Consider the following 14,736-nt stretch of genomic DNA (forward strand, 5'->3'; position numbering starts at 1 on the left):
CTGAGCCATTCTCAACATGGCATCATGAGTGATTTATTTTAACACAAATTTTGTCCTTGGCCTTGAGTGTTGAAAATCGTTTGATAGCTTCCAATTGCTCCTAGAATAAAGTTACACAAATTGCTTGGAAGGCTTTCAATTATCTGGTTTTTGCTAAACTCTTCATCTCATTCCTCGACCAACACATCTGTTCTATACTAGGCAGGCTCAGCTTAGTGTCTGGGTTCTCTTCTGCCTCTAGAATTTTTACTGATTATTTTGTGAGAGGATAGACCCCTTTCTTAAACTCTTAGCACAGTGAGTTCACATAGATTGAAAAAAATTCTTCCATAATAAACAATTGCATAAATGTTCTTGACGCACACAAAATATTGTCATATTCTGGTACAATCATTATAAAATTTTCATTAGACAGGCTTCCGTTTATCACTTCAGGACCAACAATGTTGAGAATTAAGCTTTCTCATGGGAATATATTTATTCATGTCTAATGCCTTCCTTAACAACCATTAGAAGGAGGGAAGGAAGACAGAAGAAAGGAAGAAAGGAGGGAGGAGCGAAGGAAGGGGAAGGATGGAAGGAAGGGAAAGGAGGGAAGGAAGGGGAAAGGGGGAAGGAGGGGGAAGGAGGGGGAACGAAGGGGAAGGAGGGGGAACGAAGGGGAAGGAGGGGGAAGGAGGGGGAACGAAGGGGAAGGAGGGGGAAGGACGGAAGGACGGAAATTATCAGAAGCAAAATGAACATAACTTACACACTAAATATCCCCACATATAAAACCAAAACTTTAGGAAAGCCTGAGAAAAAAGAGTTATGTTTCAGATTGGAAACAAATATTAAATAAGAAGACATGAGTTTTGATTCTTGAAATATCGAGAGGAAAATTTAGTTTGCACTGTTAATAGTTCAAAGATGTTTGGGATAATATATGAAGAAGAAACCCAAATATTTGGATATTTTGCTTATTAGTTACGATATTATTATTGTAATAATATAATTTAGTCACCAGTTTATCATTTAAACAGTTGCTGTGTAAACTAGAAAGAGAAACTGATTAATGATAGGAATAAAAATCTAGTTAATATCCATTTTTAAACAATGGGATAGTTGTAACTACAAATTGGCATTTTTAAAAATCTAATAAGAAAAATGTTCTGATAAATTGCAATGATTTGGGATATTTTATTTAGCATATGTTAGTTTTCCCTGGATTGGGCTTTCTAAACTATTTGTGTTAAGTGAAATACTGTGGAAATCCTAGTCATTTTCATCAGAAATTGAATTCAATTGCAAAAAATATTACGGGTAAAAACCAAAGAAGAATTTTAAATGGCACTACGCAAGAAAAAAAAAAAAAATGAACTGACTCAGCAAAAGGACTTCCTTTGAAGGAAACTTTCCAAAAGACCTCTCAAAAAGAACTGCTATACCTATACTGTTTTCTTAGAAAAGATATGATATACACAAAAGAAAAGCTACGTGAACACAAAAATTGATCACATACATAGAAATGAGCTATTGAACCAGAGTTGACAAATTGTAACTTGAACACAGTCAGGAACACACAGGGACCATCTTTTTTTAGCTTCCAGATTTTATCACTATCTTGATGTGTTAGTGATAATAAAATATTCATCGCTGAGCACAAATGAAGCTGCCTGCCTGCAACTTGACTGGAGGGTCCCTTGAAATAAATAACATAAAACTGGTTCTCAGCAAGCATCCCTTTTGAAAAATGCCTCTGTGTGTTAGCAAACCAAAGAACCGGATGCTATTATGATACTGTCCACTACAGCAATAGCAAACATGGTCTTCGATGACTCTCAGCAAAAGATGCAAAATGCCTCTCATTTACAGTATTTCAGAAGATGCCAATTCCAGCCAGCAAGAGAGGTTGAATATATTTCCATAAAAATAGTGAGACAGCATTTTCCTTTTTTCCTCTCATTGTCTCACAAGTGTCCTGTGAGTCTTCAGAGACTACATAACATCTTATGTAGCCATCACGCCAACGGCTCTTGAAAGGTGTGCGTGTGAATTATTTGACTTTTATAATGATTACTTTGTTTTACTCAATAATTTGTAAGATTGTGAAGGGATCCTGACAATCAAACGTTTGACAAACTCTAGGTTTGCTTTGTGATTATTTATGAATTTCACAGAACAGAAACTTAACAAAGAAAACAGTCACAGCCACTCTTTCTCCAAAGTACTAGATTAAAATATCATCAAAACCAATATTCAGCCTATATCAATGAAACAAATAAATGTGGGCACAGTGAGAAACCAAGCAGCTGTGTATTTTTACAACATGATCGCAGTTGGTTGGCTTTTCGGGCTCTAACTTGCTTTGCTACTTCCCTTAGTTGTCTGCTTACTTTGGGAGAATTTTGAAAATGTGGAACAGAGAATAAGCCACTCATAACAGATGCTGTAAATAGGTTATCCATTTCCTCCTACCTAATAGCATTAGCCTCATCTTGTCTGGAAAGAGTTGCCTTTAATTAATTCTCCATGATGCCTCTTTTCTGGTAGCTATGAGAAATTGAAAAAGAAACATGGTCTAATTTTAATGAAAATAGGACGTGTCAGTGGCACTCAGGCTAACCTTGCAGGCTAACTCAGACATGTTGAATAGAGAATGACAAACTTCTTATGCTAAATAGATTCATGAAGAACAGAAAACAAAAGTTATCCCTTCTGTTTAATAATGAAATTAAATATATTGTCAAAATAGAGAGTATTTAAAAAGGTAATTTTCACTACAGAATATAACATTGTTTTTCTTTTTAAAAATATTATGGTAGTGTTTAATATTCCATTTGTATTATGTTTTCTTTGATGGTTACAAGATTTGATGTTAATGGAACTGGTTAGATTGTAAGATACAAAAAAGAGACAACTGTTAATGGATCACATTTTTATAAGCAGTTTCAATATAAATTCATACTGAAATAACTTCTTATATAGCTGTAAGACAAGAGATCACATCGATAAAGATACTATATCTCACGATGTTGTATTTTATATAAAACTACACTTTTCTAAATTTCTCAAGGAAAATCTAAGCCTTATAATCCAAATTAATTTTCCCCTTACATTATGTCACAAACTCAGTTAGTGTTATTTTACCTTTTGGATGCCTTACATTATTTTTTTAATTAATTAATTTATTTATTTACTTGAGATGAAGTCTCGCTCTGTCGCCCAGGTTGGAGGGCAGTGGCGCAATCTCGGCTCACTGCAACCTCCATCTCCTGGGTTCACGCCATTCTCCCGCCTCAGCCTCCCGAGTAGCTGGGACTACAGGCGCCCGCCACCATGCCCGGCTAACTTTTTTTTTTTTTTGTATTTTTCGCTAGAGACGCGGTTTCACCGTGTTACCCAGGATGGTTTCAATCTCCTGACCTCATGATCCTCCCGCCTCGGCCTCCCAAAGTGCTGGGATTACAGGCGGGGCCTTACATTTTTTTTTTTTTTTCAGGTCTCTGACTGATGGGTTTTCCTTTTCTCCTGGCTATGCCATAAACTAAAAGGGAAGATGCAGGTTTCAGAATCATACACTTCAGAGTTGAGAGTTACACACTGGACTTGTGGCAAAGCTGGGGCAAGGAGTCAGTGTTCTGATACCTGCTCTGTCACTTTGCCTCCTTATGTCCAGTTCTGAGCTCTCAGCCTCACAAACACCTTCTATAAAAAAAACACAGAACGCAGGAGGAAATGCCTACAAGTGCCTTCATTCCATCCAGTAAAAATGTACAAAATCTCAGGAGACATATTTTGAGGAAAGTGATGGCTATTTTATCTAAGAAAGAGTCCCCTGGATCAGATCCTAGATTCTTAGAAATTCAAGAAAGCAAAACAAAAAAAATTAAACAAAGGGAAAAAAATCTCTTAAGGTTTACTTTTCAAAGTATTATTTCTATTTTTCAAAGTTAAACTGTAATGAATTCCATATTTCTTCACTTTTTAAGTGCCAATTAAACTAGAGGAAAAATACTAAACCAACTAGTTATCTTTAATTATCAGAATACACTATGAACAGTGGCTGTCATTTAATGGTATTTTTTTGCCCCTGAGGCAAATTCTATAGAGAATAAAGTTAATATATTGTGAATTATTTAATAGAAAGATTAATATATATTTAATAGAAATAATTTAATCCAGTCCTGCAAGATTCTATTTATTTGGAATATTAACAAACATTTTCGAACACTTGCCATGCATCTTTCCTGAGCTGTGGGTTGACTGTACCGCCACATGCAGAAAGCACATGTGCTGCATGTTCCAGCACGTGAGACAGACTTGGGGCCACCAAAAACAGAGCAACAACGTCTTTTACGGACCACAACATAGCTACACATGAAGACCGCTGTGATTCTAATCCTGGACCCATTTCCTACTAGTTTTATCACATTAAACCCTCTACTTAAATTATTTGACTTTCAATATCTTCCTGGAAAATAAGAGTGTCCTAGTGGTGCTTTCAAGGCGAATTTAGCTTAATTATGCACCAATGTAAAGTGTTGCATAATTGGCACCCTGTGTCTTACATCTCTTGTTATACTTATATGAAAATTTATTATAAACGTAATGAACATTTTTTGACCAGGTAGAGGGTATCACGGTGTTTGAGCTGCTTTTGATGAACGTTGCCGTGCTAAGCACTGCAGGTAAAGAACGGAGCAAGACTCTATGCTTGCCCTGGAGGCGTGGACAGTCCAGTGAGGAAAGTGGCGTGGATGAATGGTCTGCATTCAGTGCTGTGGATCTCTGGGGTGTGGCACTCATCCTGCACGACGATCTGCATATAGCTCCCTGAGCTGCCTATGGAACTGAGTGGGCATCAAGGGGACAAGGAGCAGAGGAAGGGCATTTGGAATAGCGGGACCAGCAGACGAATGCCAAACAGTGCCATATGCAAATTGTAGAATGATGAGTTTGGTGGGAAGCCCCGAGTGATGCTTGAGTAGATGAGTCCAAAGAACCCAGCAGGGCAGAATCAGGTAGATGTTTGAACACTGAGCTCAGTGTTCTACAGGCTTATTGGACATTCCACAGAGGGCCTTGGAGCAGAAGAACAAAGTGATCAGATGGAAATTTTAGATCACCATGTTCATCAGAAGCATGGGTGGAAGGGAGGACACCTCATCTTCTGAGGATGGATAAAAGGAACTGTGGATGGCAGCAAGTGCAGGTGAAACTATGTTTATGTGGGCAGGGGTTGCAGGAAGGAGGTAAATAGTTCTCCCTGACCTCAATATGCCTGGAAGGATAGAAGACACATTTGATTATTAAAAATAAGGCAATAGCCAGGTACAGTTGCTCATGTCTATAATCCTAACACTTTTGGAGGTGAAGGCGGGAGGATTCCTTGAGCCCAGGGATTTGCCACCAGCCTGAGCAACATAGCAAAAACCCGTATCTAAAACCACAAAACAAATAAACAAAAATTCATCTGGATATGAAGGCTCAGCCTGTCATCCTAGCACTTTGGGAAGCTAAGGCAGGTGGATCACTTGAGGTCAGGAGTTTGAGACCAGCCTGACAAACATGGTGAAATCCCATCTCTACTAAAACAATACAAAATTAGCTGGGAATGGTGGCACATGCCTGTAATCCCAGCTACTTCGGAGGCTGAGGCAGGAGAATTGCTTGAACCCAGGAGGTGGAGGTTGCAGTGAGCCAAGATCAAATATTTGCACCCCAGTCTAAGCAACAAAATCCATCTCAAAAACAAACAAACAAACAAATAAAAAAAAATTAGCTGAGTGTGGTGGTGTGCACCTGTAGTCTCAGCTACTAGGGAGGCTAAGGTGGGAAGATTGCTTGAACCCAAGGGGTCAAGGCTGCAGTGAGCCATGATTGCGCCACTGCACTCCAGGCTGGGCAACAGAGCAAGACCCTGTCTCAATTAAAAATAATAATAATAATAATAGAGAAGAAAACCCATGGATGGTGTTCTGGACAATCTGCAAGTCTTCCCCACTCTAAGTATCTTCATCTCCTCCCCTCCAGCTTTGCTCTCCCCTAGGGTGGTTTTGATTTTCTGAGCGTGTAAATGGGCTCAGCACCCTCACTCCAGCTTTCAAATCAAATCTCTGCCCAAGTGGGCATTTGGGAGATTGCTGATCGCCAATGCACAGGTTCAGTAGGGCCGACTTACTGCTAACAAAGACTTCAACACCAACAACAACAAGTCCTGGTATCTCAATAAATGGGAAGAAAACATAAAAGACTTAGGCAGACAGAAGGACATGTAATATTTCTTGTAAACATTGCCGTTTCATCTATTTAGTTCTAACAAATTATAAAATATCCCCCAAATCTATAAAGTTCCCATTTTCAGATCTCATAGGTCTCACTTACCTACGTTTCCTCCAAGAGAGCTCCAATAAGTGACAGAAGGTGTCTCTCACAGTTTCAAAAAATTATTCCCAGCCTTGTGATCTATCAGAAAGCCTGGAAAGCTTCACATTTACAAGATACTGAAGAATAAGCTTGATGCTGAAATTCCAGCGACCTCCAGGTAGTGAAAAATCCGTAATTCCCAAGATGGAAATTAAGGGGAAGTTCAGAGAAGTATGTTCATGAAGCTTGTATGCTCCAAGAATACCAAGAAGCTAAAGAACGATTTGGCTAAACAAAGGAAACACAGTGATACCTATCATTTACATAGCATTTCACGGTTTAAAACTGCTTTTGTATACAATATGCCATTTGGTCTTCACGATAATCCTGAGAGTTATTCGCTACATTTTCACACATGTACAAACAAAGGGGTTAAGAAGCTCTTACAAACCTGTACAGAACGAGCAATTGTACTAAGAAATGGAGTTGTAATGATTCCTCCACTATATTTTCACCCTAATTCACAAGTTTTTAAAATCTCCAGATCTCTAAACTTCTCTAGAAATTGCTTAAATTTTGGAGAGCATGCAATTCTGATCTAATAATCTTGCAATTAAAAACGGATACAGTAGTTTAGTCCATGCCATCGACAATACACAGAAGTGAAACATATTGTGAACTCTATTTTACAATGACTAACTGAACATATAATTCATCATTTATCGTGACTAACAGTACCATTTAGATATTGAGAGTACCAATCCTACAAGGAGGAAAGAAAACATGAGAACTTCTTAGAGTGTGATATTTGCTATGCTATCCAAAACAACATCATGGTGTTAAATTGTTTATCAATTATGACATTAAATTTCCCTCAACTTATATATTAAAAGATGTTCCAAAACTTCTATATTCAAAGATGTTTTAAATGTTTGAATATATAAGTTGAGAAAAAAATAACTCCGTGCTGGAACATTCCCTAGTGTTTGAAGCAACATTTGTTAGCAGATATCCACATATGTAAAACATATGTAAACAATGATACTGGTGAATACCATCATGACACAAGATAATCACCAGATTAAAACATTTTTTATATTTAGCCAAATTATAGTAATACTTAATTTACTAATACAACAGGGTTTTCATTCTACTGTTGGTATAAGGTAATGTTTCATGCTCCCAAAGATTTGCTATCTTTATCCACCTCATTAGCCTACTCTACCAGGTTATGATATTTGGCTGTAGGCAAATATTAGAGGCCTCAGGGAGAGGAGAGTTTTCTTTGGGTCAATATTTCTGTCTGCTACCATGACAGAACTAGTTTCCCTCTACTTCTCTGAGAATAATCTACCTTGTTATTTGCTAAATTCACAAGCTCGTGAAAAAGGAGCTGTTCTAGTTGAATTCTAAGTTTAGCAACATGTTCAGACACTAAAATGACCATTTTTATTATATGGTAGAAAAACACGTTTTTTTCAATAGCTAGCTTAGCAGCACTGGCTCTGTAGTTAATTGCAAATGAGAGAGAAAACAGTAACTGATTCTGGCCGTGGCTTCTTTGCAGTTATTGGGTGGCTGAGGTTTAGGGCATTCCTAGAGGGCAGACCTGACACAATGTGAGATTACATTGAACTTGCCAATCACTTCATTAATGCAAAACAGGCTTCAGCAAAGTCTTGTATTTATTTTTAAAAGCCTAACATAGGAAAATTATTTCTTAAATTGTTGTGCTGTTTCTAATATCACCATTTGATAATATGATTAGTAGCTGACAACATAAAAGGAGAAATTATTTTTAGGTCATATGTTGAAGTATTTGCATCATAAACAGAAATACCGAGAAAGTATCAGATGCTTAGTTTTCAAACTGATTGAAAAAAAAAAATTCCTCTCCAGTTAGGAACTAGTGTCCAATTCCAACCCAATCACACAAACAAAATGAACACATTGAAGCAAGTTTAGTGCCATGATATCTTCATCTATTAACTTGGGAAACTATGAAGGATTAGAATTAGCATTTCTAGAGAAACAAATGCATTAGCAAATGTGAGTGTTCAAAACAGGTAAGTGCTGAGAATGTTTCCCCGTCCACAGAATGGTGTGGTCTAAACCCTCTTAACAGGTTAGCACTATCTTTTTCCATTTGTCCTCAAAGAAATTTCTCCTTCAGGCCACAGCTTTGTAGTATTGCTTTTTATTTCCAGTTCTTCAAATCTGATTCATGGGCTGCTGAAATATAATGATGTCTTATCTCTCTTTTTTTTTTTTTTTTTTTTGCTACAGACTAAGTTAATTAGGTTGGACCCAGGCTGAAAGTTCAGATACCTTTGGTAAATTTGTTTTATTACAGGAGGTGTTTAATATAGGGCTCATAGTTAAAGCTGGTTAAACTAAAGAAGAAGTTGATATTAAGTTTATATCAAATCCATACTGTATACTTATAAGGTTTAGATATGACCCACAGTTCTCAACCCCTTTAACTAGTTGTGATGCCCATGGCACTCGGAGGGTACACCTGCTACCGGAAGGAGAGCACTGAGTGTGAGTTCTCCAGGTTCTTGGCATTTAGCATAATTGGATAAGATGCACAAAGTAACAAAGGAAAGAAACATAGGAAGGAAGCTATGAAAGGGGGGATTAATTAAAGCCAGAAAGCACTTCACAGGGTGGGAGGGGGCCCAAGCAAGCTGTTCCAAGGCCTAGTTACAAAGTTTTCTGGGTTTTAAGTACTTATTTTGAGGTCCCTCTCAGTTACCCCTTATCTGGATGAAGGATTTGGTCCCTGGCTAATTAAAGGCTGGGGTGAATTGGCCCGTGTTGCAGATGAAGTGATGGCCAGTGCTTGGCCCATAGCCAATCCAAGGCACTCTCCCTTTCCATCTGAGACATGGTGGAAGCAGGAGGGCTGTAGAGAGAGCAACCTTTGATCCTTTGTTGTTAGGAAATGGGGAGACGGAAGTTTTTCCTTCCCATTAACTTTAGGAAGTTTGAGTTAATTGGGCTTAGGTTCCCTGCCCCCAGACCCAGATGTTTCCCTTTTGATACAGCTTTGGGAAGACAGCACGAACTGGCCTTACACCTCCTGCCCCTAGACCTTGGGCTTCTTCCTTGATTCAGCACAAACTGGCCTTAAGTTCCCTGCCTCAAGACCTTATTCTGCCTCATACTCACCCCACTTAAACAGGATACGCCACTTAAACATGTCCTGGCCATGTTCATTCTACTTCTCTTCTTTCTTCTGTAATTTTCTGATAAGGGTGTGTTTTTAGAACTTAATTTATCTTTTCTGTTTTGCCAGGAAAAATCTGAAGTGAAGAATCACATTTCTCTAGTTTCAACTGGTCCATGAGCATATCCCCTTCTGCAAATGCATATCCACTTAAGGGCTCCAGTCTAAACGTGTCACCTCATTACCCCTTCCCTCCAGAATCTGGTTAGAGTCTCCTAATTGTTATCTGGATTGGTCATCTACTGTTAAGTCATAAAAGAGGTGAAGACAAGCTTGTTCTTGTTTGTCTGGAGCTTCTTTTTATCAGGAGATAATCAGCAGGACCTCTATGTCCCGACTCTGGGGTTTTACATACTCGGCAAAGAGTGGAGATTTCCTGATTGACCTCTTCCAACTTTCTAGAGACTTCTCAGGCATAGGAGAACAGCAATGAGGGATTTACCAGGTTGTCAGTAACAGTTGCATCACCAAAAAACAACATTCGCAATCATTCACAATGCAGGAAACCAGGGGAATTATGTCCCTGGGAGAAGCTGAAATAGAACTAGAAAATAGGCTTTCAGACTCTATCAGTGAGTGGAGTGAAGCAGAGACCCCAGAAATCATTTCTAACACAAAAACAGAAGGGAGGATAGCACTTGTTTCATAAAAAGTTCTCTACTTTATATAAATAAGAATTCTCTTCTACTTTTCCGCTTTTAAAATATTTTTAAATGTTTCTAAAATAGAAAGCTTTAAGGATGTTAAAAATGTAACTTGGTTAAGAATATAATTACATTGCACAGATATAATAGTTTAGACACATGTAATAAAAGGCACGAACCCATTCATTCAATTACTAAAACACTAGTACGTGTTTACATTGAGGACAGACCCTCTTTTCCAAATACGACATCCATGGCCTGGACAGGTTTAACTGGAACTTGTAGAGTTAGACTTCCAATGCTTTCTTGTTGAGAACTTTATGGTACTCACCATTTTTTGAGGAAAAAAAAATGATCCAATTTGTCAGAAAGATCTGGAAACATTTCCCAAAGATTATATACTATAGTCTTCTTTGGGCAATTGTGACTTAATCTGGGAAAAGTGACTTAATCTACAGGTTACTATATATTTTTTGTATTGAAATATATATGGTAAACTAGACCGCATCTGAGCCCTGTCACCCTCAAACATTCTCATCTTGAATCCCATTCAGAATTTCTTTATTATTACATTGTTATTATTTTTTGTGGAGAGAGGGTCTCACCATGTTGCATGGGCTAGTGTCAAACTCCTCCGCTCAAGCAATCCTCCCCACTTGGCGTCTCAAAGTGCTGGGATTACAGCCTCACAACACCACACCTGGCCACATTCTGCATTTCTTTTTTTTTTTTTTTTTTTTTTTTTTTTTGAGACGGAGTCTTGGTTTGTCGCCCGGGCTGGAGTGCAGTGGCGCGATTTCGGCTCACTGCAAGCTCCACCTCCCGGGTTCACGCCATTCTCCTGTCTCAGCCTCCCGAGTAGCTGGGACTACAGGCACCCACACATTCCGCATTTCTTAATGAAGAACATAAATTTGACTTGTCCCAAGGAACCAAAGTCAACACTGATTCCCTGTAGGTTCTGCGTCAGCTCGCACCATGAAGAGTTTTTCTGTGTGAGGAATGCAAGGGGTAGAATGGCTTCCAGGAAGCAGAGCAGTTCACACCAGCTTTGAATTTGTTGAGTTTTCAAGATCATGTCTTGCTCAATGCCCATCCCTTGGCAGATGATTGGCCCCATTCTTTGTAAGAATGACCATGCTGTTTGTTGTTACCGGTGTCATTTGTAGACAGGGTGCAAATTTTGTACCCTGCACTAACTAGGTATTCAATAAAAATCTGTTGGGGAGTGAACACTTAGCAACATTGCAGACACTTGAGGGAGGCAAATGCATGTATCTGCTTCCCACACACCAACATAATGGCAGTCGGTGAGGAATTCAGAGCCTACATATGATGGGTCACGTATAACCCAGCCTCATACTCCGCTGTTCAAGTCGATTCTCAAAAAAAGGGTGAAATCATTTGGAAACATGAACCTGGAGAAAACCTCTCCCAGGACCCACATCCACTCGAGGTAGTAATTCTCGTAGCGCAGTCGGCACAGTGCCATAGCCTCTGCTTGGTGTCTGATACATCCGAAGCAGGTGGATTCATTCTGATAAGCTTCAGCCCATCATCGACTTGCAGCGCTGGCAATTCGGGGTTGATAACATGGAACAGCAGACTCCAAAGTCGTGTACCCAGGATGCGCCTCAGCAGAAAGTGTAGAGATAACAATGTTGAAAAGGCTGTTTACCCAGTTCCTCAGACGTTGTGATGTGCACAGTGTGTGTTCTCTGGTTAAAACACCACAACTTTAGTGAAGGAAGCTCCGTTATTATCTGTCTAAATGTTTATATGGACACATTGATTTTTTTTTTTTTTTTTTGAGACAGTCTCGCTCTGTCCCCCAGGCTGGAGTGCAGTGGTGTAATCTTGACTCACTGCAAGCTCCACCTCCCGAGTTCACGCCGTTCTCCTGCTTCAGCCTCCAGAGGAGCTGGGACTACAGGCGCCCGCCACCAGACTCGGCTAATTTTTTTGTATTTTTAGTAGAGACGAGTTTCACCGTGTTAGGCAGGATGGTCTCGATCTCCTGACCTCGTGATCCGCCCGCCTCAGCCTCCCAAAGTGCCGGCGTGATTACATGTGTGAGCCACCGCACCGGCCAGACACACTGAATTTTAAGGAAGTCAAATCGCCTCACCAGCATCAGGCATCTTCATCAGGTAAGAGCTCCGCCAGCGCGGCCTGTCCAACCACTCAGAGGCAAGGAGAGCCAGAGATCGGGGGTTTTCTGGGCTTTTCCTTCACCTTCCTGCCCTAACTCCAGCTGTCCTCATTCCAATGAGTGTTTAGAACCATCCCCTCCTGTCCAATCTCTTCCTCAGTTACCCTCACACGATTCTTCTTCTAATCTCACCCCCTGCCCCCACCACCAACCAACATTCCCTCACACAACTACTGAAAATGAAAGCACGCATGATTGGACTGCTGTCTACCTCGAATCGTTCAGCGGCTCCTCCTCACCTGCGTAATTCCATACAAAGTTCCCAGGAGGGCAGGGGAAGCCTTCTGTATGCTCACCTGTGTACTGCACCCCACCCTTCTTCCCTCAGTCCTCAGGGGCTGTGCTCTCCTCCTCACTGCCTTCCCCGCATGCTGCCCTGTCTAGAATGGCTTTTCCACCTACCTTCTGTAAAGTCCCATGCCTCATTTCAATACCCTACATGATTGCCTTTGTGCTCCCACCACAATCAGTTCCTGTCTCCATTAGAGCCCTCCTCCTTAGGCATTTTAATTAGTCATGTATAAACCTGTTTCTGGATAATGATAATGACCCTAATAAATAATATTGGTTCCCTAATGCAGCTGGTCCTGTGACATGTAGTGCATGAAGGTTATTCTGAGTGCTGGCTCACGGGAACCCCATTCTTTGAAATATCTAACATAACCATGGTCAGGTTTCAGATGCAGACACTGAAGCTCACCTAGGTTAACAACCCCCGGCAAGCCATGGACTTGCCATGTGAGATCAGGGCCTGACCCAATGTGCCGACTCCACAGCCGGGCACGAAGACACATCATCAGAAAGACTTCTCTGGTCTGGAGATGGTAGCTGAGCTTCCTGGAATCAGGGGCTGCATGTGATTCTTCTCACAGCCTCGGAGGCTCCTGCAGCAAAAACGCTGGGGTGCACCAGGTAGAAACCCACAGAAGATGCACCAAAGCCCTGCGTAGAGGTTAGGTCTTAAAACCACGGGTTCCATGATTGTTTCCCATAGTCTGTTCTATGACCTTTACGGTAAAGAAATGTACAAGCAAGAGGAAGAATTTTCTCTTGAAAAAAATAACACAGATGGCATCTTTGATGTGCGTGACATGCTCTGGGTGAAGCTCAAGTTACAGTCAATAACAGCTGCTGCCTAAGTCAGCTAGGAACACTATAACTAACTGTAAGTTATAAGTTGCTATAGACTGGGCAACTTAAAAGCAAAACGCAAAACTCAGCAAACCATCACAAGGACAAAAAACCAAACACCGCATGTTCTCACTCATAGGTGGGAATTGAACAATGAGAACACATGGACACAGGAAGGGAAACATCACACACAGGGGCCTGTTGTGGGGTGGGGGGAGGGCGGAGGGTTAGCATTAGGAGATATACCTAATGTTAAATGATGAGTTAATTCCCGCAGCACACCAACATGGCACATGTATACATATGTAACGAACCTGCACATTGTGCACATGTACCCTAAAACTTAAAGTATAATTGAAAAAAAAAAAACGCATTGGCTATTTGGAGTTCTGGAGGCTGAGACATTCAAGCTCTAGGAGACCAGGTGTCTGGTCTGGTGAGAGCCTTGTGTGTAGACAGTAGCTGCTCCTGGAATCCTCACCTTGTGGACGGCAGAGAGAGGAGCGTGCCCTCATGTCTCTTCTAGTAAGGGCACTCAGCCCACAGCGAGGGCTCCACTCTCATCACCTCCTTGCCTTCCAAAGGCTCCACATCCTAATGCCATCACCGTGAGTTTAGAATTTCAACAGGTGCATTGGGAAGGGATGTCATGATTCAGTCCCTCATGCTGCCTTTGGCTTGTGTCCTGGGAAAGATGGCACATGGTGGAGAGACACAGCCTGCATTCCATTCCCAACATAGTTCACCATCATCTGCACTTTTCAGGCTACCTAACTTCACCTGTAATTAAACATTTTATTTCATAATAACTTTTTTTTTTGAGATAGAGTTTCACTCTTGTTGCCCAGGCTGGAGTGCAGTGGCACAATCTTTGCTCACTGCAACCTCCGCCTCCCAGGTTCAAGCGATTCTCCTGCCTCAGCCTCCCAAGTAGCTGGGATTACAGGCGTGTACCACCACACCCACCTAATTTTTGTATTTTTAGTAGAGACAGAGTTTTGCCATGTTGACTAGGCTGATCTCAAACTCCTAACCTCAGGTGATCTGTCCACCTCGGCCTCCCAAACTGCTGAGATAACAGGCATAAGCCACTGTGCCCAGCCCATAATTTTCATATTCCTAAAAAGAGTAAAGATAAGCTTTCACATATTCACTGAGAATTTTTAAAA

The 14,736-nt window shown here is 40.6% G+C and overlaps 1 protein-coding gene across 2 annotated transcripts in view; it reads right to left on the bottom strand.

The window, feature by feature from the left end:
- Window positions 1-14,736, bottom strand: part of CSMD1 (CUB and Sushi multiple domains 1) — a 2,071,408-nt gene that overhangs the window by 1,206,275 nt on the left and 850,397 nt on the right. The window lies entirely within an intron of this gene.

Source organism: Gorilla gorilla, chromosome 7 (genome assembly GCF_029281585.2).
Source record: "Gorilla gorilla gorilla isolate KB3781 chromosome 7, NHGRI_mGorGor1-v2.1_pri, whole genome shotgun sequence".
In the NCBI taxonomy this organism is placed as follows: Eukaryota; Metazoa; Chordata; class Mammalia; order Primates; family Hominidae; genus Gorilla; species Gorilla gorilla.